Source organism: Lissotriton helveticus, chromosome 1_1 (genome assembly GCF_964261635.1).
Source record: "Lissotriton helveticus chromosome 1_1, aLisHel1.1, whole genome shotgun sequence".
NCBI classification, from domain to species: domain Eukaryota; kingdom Metazoa; phylum Chordata; class Amphibia; order Caudata; family Salamandridae; genus Lissotriton; species Lissotriton helveticus.
The window spans coordinates 1036695991-1036702673 of NC_136057.1; the positions used below are offsets into that span (position 1 = coordinate 1036695991).

At 46.6% G+C, this 6683-nt stretch overlaps 1 non-coding gene across 1 annotated transcript; it reads right to left on the reverse strand.

Annotated features, from left to right (window-relative positions):
- Window positions 1-298: 298 nt before the first annotated feature.
- On the reverse strand, window positions 299-370 carry TRNAP-AGG (transfer RNA proline (anticodon AGG)). Its single transcript has one exon. It is a non-coding gene; the product is annotated as a tRNA-Pro (tRNA).
- Window positions 371-6683: the final 6313 nt, after the last annotated feature.

The following is a 6683-nucleotide window of genomic DNA, read 5'->3' on the forward strand; positions in this document are numbered from 1 at the left end:
CTGGTTTTACCGAATCGGTAAATATACCAACTCGGTATTTTACCGAATCGGTATATTTACCGATTCGGTAAATTTGGCGAATCGGTAAAAATTAGGCCCCCTACATTAGAAAACCCCTACCGACCGGTATTTGGGCTCCTACATCTGGCCCTTAATACCGGTCGGTATTGGTGTCCTACATCCTATGTCCTTACTTCAGGAAATCCCTAACTCGGATGATCCTTTCAGAAAGAGTATTTGAGCATGTATTTGTAAATTTCGTAAAGTGCTACGTTTTATAAAGCTACAGTTCAAAAGAGGGCTCGTCCGGGATTTGAACCCGGGACCTCTCGCACCCTAAGCGAGAATCATACCCCTAGACCAACGAGCCGATATATCATTATGCTATTTCACATGGGCATGTACTAAATTCTGTGGCGTGTGATGTTGTGCCATGCACACAGTATTCTTTTTTCATTGCTGCGCGCCTTCTACCTTATACGAACCTCTGCCACGTACACATCATTTGCTTTTCTGTACTTTGACCCTTTTACCTTATACGTGTGTGAAAAAAGAAATAAATCGCCAATCTGCATCCAGTATTTTGGGGAGGGTGACGCTTCAAAATCAAAAGTCGAAGTGTAACAACATAGGGGTTAAGGAGACGCGCTCGCTGCGAGTGCAAAGGGAGGCAGGAGCCCCGAGCTGTGAAAGTGTCTAAATGTAGCGCGTTCCTCCGGCTCTGATTCCTGCCTCAGGAGCTGTGCGAGGGGCAGGGCGGCGGTTTCAGCTGCGCAGAGACACATAGGTTTTGGGCATAGCCAAGAAGAACATGTCACAGAGATATGTAATTGTGACTAAGGTCCGGCGCCATCACTCGGGGAACAAACAGCTTGAATGAGATGCTTTATAGCGAAACCCGCAACTCTTGCCCCTGTCTCCATCGCCGCTGGCGTCCTGCTCACTAGCCACCTCCAGACCACCTGCTCTTCCACAGCCTAACAGCTCTTTGAGCCTCCAAGCCCCCGAGGTGCCCGCCTGCACAGTGATCGTGCCCTCCTCTCTGCCATTTCTATCCCATAGTGCCACCCTAAAGTCTTCAAGTAACAACCCTTGCGTCATCCTTGTCAGGGCCGGTCCTAGGATTTGCGTGGCCCTGGGCTAAAAGGCAACTTGCGAGGCCCCCTCTAATTTAGATAAGTGGCCCCCTGCAAGGAGACCATTCAGAGACACTGTGGGGGGCCTATTGTCCAGCATTTTGGCGCCCCACAGTTTTAACTTTTACTCCACAAGCATTTCTCACACCTTCAGCCCGATAGGTGTGAGAATTGATTGTGGTCTAAAAGTTAAAACTGTGGGGGCGCCAAAATGCTGGATAATGGGCCCCCTACAGTGTCTGTGAATGTCTCCTTGCAATTGAGGGAGCGTCTTCCTCCCCTATGCCTCCAGACAGACACCATCCCTGAGAGGCCCAGGGAGGGGGGCCCCTCCAATGAACCTTAATTGCAAGGCGACACCTTTTTTTAAAATAGATCGTCAGGGAAACAACAGGACACATCAGTAGTGCGTGGCCCCATGCTGGTGGGCTGAGCGCGAGGCCCTGTGCAGCCGCCCACGCTGCCCATGCCTAGCGCCGGCCCTGATCCTTGTAACACAGCCGGCTATCGAAGAAACTGAGCCTGGCTGGCCCATCTCCCACCAGCCACATCAGCACAACCAATGCAAACAATGGACCTCAAAGAAAGACCACCGCCTTTCCCTCTCAACAGAAAAGAGCATGCCTCGGGGCCAATGCTAAGACAATCCTACTCATGACTCCTACTCCGTGACAAACATCTATACAATAATACCTAAAGAGGGACCACAAAAACAATAGGTGAAAGCAGTGCTCTACAATGCCAGTATTCTTAAATAAACATGGCCAGAACACTACCCCCAACCAGAACCAATGGCACACACCCTAGATTACATCTCCACCCAAAACGCCTAAGATCTTGCCTCACTTCATATAGATCTCAGAAGGTAGAAAACTTGAATAGGATTGTTGCATTCACAATGAAACGTGAAAGTATATAGGTTCCACGGAATTATAAATACTGATGGCATCACACATTTGTTTCCAGCATCATGTCAAGCAGTGAACAAAAATACAAAGCACGTTAATAATCAATTCTAATGAGTAACAGCGAGCAACAAGTGCAACTTAAATAAGGTGCAAACGGAGGACAAGCACAATAAATGAAACAGATTGGCCTATAATAGCCACTGAGCGATGGACAATGAGCAATGCATGGACCAGTCAATGAGACAGGTGCCCCTGTAACTGAGGAGAGTTCATTCATGAGATAGAGTGACCAGTGAGTGAGGCCTGGTGACCAATCAATAACGCTGAGCGGCCCAGTGAGGGATGCAGGCTGGCCGTGAAGGACGCAAGGCGACCAGTGAAGTAGGCTTGATGGCCAGCGAAGCAGGTGGGGAGAATTTCCTAAAATACCCGGTTGCACTTGCTCCATGAAAGGGCAAATATGACCAAGTGAGGGAGGGAAAGCGATCGTTTGTTGGAGCAGGACTGGAGGGGGTGGAAGCAGTGAAAGTGACAGCGAGCAATGAGGAAATGTCTAATGAATGTGGCAGTGAGGAGCAAATATCACACAGATGGCACAGTTTTGCATCGTGACGCTCCATGGAGTAGCTGTACGCTCTATACATTGCTTTCATCATCCTCATTCATCAGATCAGCGAATGCAGCTGCGGCCAGTGCATAACGCAGTGGCCACTGAATGTAGAATAGGGACTAGTGAGAGGAGTAGAAGGACCTGTGTGAATTGGGCAGAATAATGAAGGAATTGTGTTTGTAGAATGAGATGGATAAGGCACTATCTACTAAACACTGCTCAGTGTACAGAGCCGTGGCCAGTGAATTAGACATAGTGGCCAGTCTATGGGTCACAGTAGCCAGTGAATGGGACTCAGTGGCCAGTGAATGTCTCGGTGGGCAGTGATAGTGGGCAATCAAAAGCAGATGAAGCAGTGTGATCATTGACTGTAGTAGTGACCATTGAATGAGGCAGTGAACATTAAATGAGGCATACATCCGTCAAGGAGCTATATGGATTAGTGAATTGGATAGGGTGATGGATGAGTGGGGCAGAGGGACCCGTGACTGCCCTAGAGGTTCTTGGGGTCCACTCTCAGTCACTAAAGCAAGCAGCCCAAGCATGAAAACATAGCAGTGAGACCACAGACGGAAATGGTTTCTGATAATGATATACATTTCCGATTGTTTATAGGTCTATCCATTACAGGAAGATTTGACTAAAAAGCATGTACTCGTTCCAGTGAGATTTTAAGGCCTCGTTATCAGGGAGACGGCTAGTTTATAGAACCGCCCTGAAGCGGAGGGAGACTTGGCTGCCTAGCACCACATGGCTGCCAGACATGACCATCTCCTGTCTCTGTTACTCGTTCTCATTAATGATCCCACCTCCTCATCTTCTCCACAGACCCTTCCTTCTCCCTACCACTCACTCACCTAACCCTCATATATAGGTAAAATCCTAGACCATATATACTCAGGGGAGGGTATACTGAATATTGGTTCTATAATGGAGCTAACATGCACCGACATAAGGGTATCTTCTGTAATATTAGTCTTAAAAGGGAAACGTGATTGAATTCAAGGACAACTGTTAGTCGCCTATCGTGCCTCGTCCAAACTTGACCCAAGCTAGCTCATTCCTCATTTGAGACAGTCAGCACCTATATCGATACATATGTGGAAGGTTTTAATGTTTGGCTTGCCAATGCACTAGAAGATTAGTTCTTACCCCCTAAATCGTTTCTATCACACTGCGCCACTCCCTCAGAGCCTTGGTATAGTTGCAAAGAGAACATGTAAGAAAATGTATAGGCTGTGGCGTTGTAATTATGGTGCTGACGAGAAAGCTGCTTATAAACAGGAACTTAAGCATTATGAATTTCTTCTTAAGGAAGCTTGCTCTAAATATTACCAACGTGACACTTTTCATGCAAAAGATCTAGCCAAGGAGGTGTTTTGCATCTATAAATCCTTGGCAAACACTGATAGAATATCTTCTTCGGTCAGGGCATTACAAAGATTTTCTATGATTTAGCTGACTTTTTAATAATAAAATTGAGCATCTTTTGTCTCCAATAGCTCTGAGGTGACTTTCCTGACCCCCCATCCCCTCTTACTACATCTGCCATAATCTCATTACCTTGGTCTGAGATCTGCTCCATTTCAGAAGACATTATGCTTGCAAAACTTAGTACCATTATCTCAGGTTCCCTTTTTCGATTGGTGTCCCATGAAATATCTTAAGATTTCAGCGCCCACAGTGGCACCAGACTTCGCCTCAATTTGTAATGCTTTGCCCGACCTGGGCCAAGCCCCAGATTTCTGCATATCAGCAGCTGTCATTACTTTACTGACAAAAATCAACCTTAGATCCTCAAATCCTGGCCAACCATCACCTTATTTCCCTCTTGTCCACCATGGCCAAAGAAATGGAGAGTCATGTCAATCATCAGCTATCACACCATACAGGGAACAGAGCCGTCCTCAATAGGTTTCAGTCTGGTTTTCACCTATATCACAACACTGAGATCATGTTAACGTCCGTCTGTAATGATATTCGATTATCTTGGAGAATGAGGGCTCTTGCACCTTCACAAAGTCTCACTTAAGATCCTTCCCCAATATATACTTTTCCAGTCGCTCATCGTCAGCTATGCTGTGGTGACCCTCAGGGCTCATCTCTGAGCCCAACTTAAACATCTACGTGATGCCACTAGACAACCCTATCACCTTCTTTGAGCTTAAATTCTATTCTTACGCTGATGATACAAAGATCATACTATGGCTTGAGAGGAGTCTCTTGTCCATCCAAGATTAATTTAAATATTGCCTTACACTGGTGGTTCAGTGGATGAATGCCAACTCCTGGAGGTTGAATGCAGACATTACGAGGCCCTGGTTTTTGGGAATCCTTCCGTCTGATCACCTACTAGTTGGCCACAAGGCCTGGTAAGTTGCCCGACCCCTGGAATCAGTGTACATGATCTGGGGATTATCTTAAACTCTCAATCACCCTTTGAGTCTCGCATCAAATAGCTGACGGCGACTTGTTTTGCCTTATTGAAAAAGATGATAAAGATCACCGCTTTTGTGCCAAGTGCTTTACTGAGAACTTTGGTACAGACACTTATTGTCTTCTATCAGGACTACTTGTACCTCACCTCGTCTTTTATACAGCGTCTCCAATTGCTACTAAATGCTGCAGCTAGGCTTATTGCAGGCTTGCCTAGATAACCAAGGTGTCTAGTCACTTGCCTGACATGCATTGGCGTCCTGTTGGTAAATGCTGTATCTTTAAGGCTCTGTGCTATTGCCAAAACGCGATACACATGGTAAGTCTGCCTACCCATATAACCGGTGTATTTGCCACATACTGTCCTATCAGACAACCTCGATTTTCAGAGGCTCTATTGGCCAACTAACCCAGATTCCATAGAAAGAGCACAGGAGGACATGCTTTCTTTGTTGTCTCTGCCCAGTTGGAACAACCTGCCTTTTGCTATTTGTGCAAAACCTAACCATATGCGTTTCTGTAAAGCTCTAAAAACACATTTGTGTTACCTATAGATCTGCTGTGTGCTGCTGTTGTTCCTAAAGTTAGAGCCACGATACCTTTGGTAACCACATGCTCTAGACAACTAAAACTAAAATAATCTAAACTTAGCTAACAAAGATTCCCCTTGCAACATAAGTGATAATTATTAACCTCAGCCCCATAGAAATATTTAGGGGTTGAGTAAGGGTGTGAGAGGGACTAGGTGCAGGATGAGGCTTAGCGTACCAGTCTGTTGCCAGAAAACTCTACTCCGGCCTTAAAGCCTTTCTCAGCAGACTTTGTCGTAGCAGAACTGGGAGCAGAGAGTTGCTTACGCCCACAGCCATTCTCTGCACTCACAGCCTGCTGACCACTGCCAAATGGCTGTCCTGCAAGGCTTATGGGCATATGGAAATGGGAATAGTGGATGGACAAATTACATGTTACACACTCAGAAAAGCCTGGGCAGTGCTTCTTTTTGAGCCGGTGTTTTCCAGTGCTCTACACCTGCAGCTAATTGCCAGCACTGGCGCTTATGGCAGTCTGCCACATGGTGGCACTGTCTGGATGTCTGTATGAGCACAACAGCAGCTATTTATTAGTTCACTTTACATTTACAATGACTAATACCTGCCTCCGTGGCCATTCTTATAGCTTTGGAGGCCTGGAATAGTATGAATTGTCGCACTTGTAAGAGTGTGATGGTTAGTAACTGTGTTTGTACTGTCATTGGCAGCTAGTAGGGGCAATGTGTGGTGCTAGCTGCAGTCAATCAATCAGTATTTGATAAGCGTGACTACTCACCTGTGAGGATCTTAAGGCGCTGGGGGGGGGATGGGGCTGCTGGTCCGACTCAGCGCTGGGGTTCATTCGAAGAGCCAGGTCTTGAGGTCCTTCCTGAATTGGGTCAGTGACAGGTCTTGCCTGAGGTGGAGAGGTGGTGGCCTCCCATCGAGAGCCCCGGCACTTATTCATTTACAAATTAAGCACTCGCCTGGGATCTGGCATATAACAGTAGCGGGCTGACAAGATGGCTCCAGGTGCATACCTCTAGTGTAGGGGGGAGGAGTC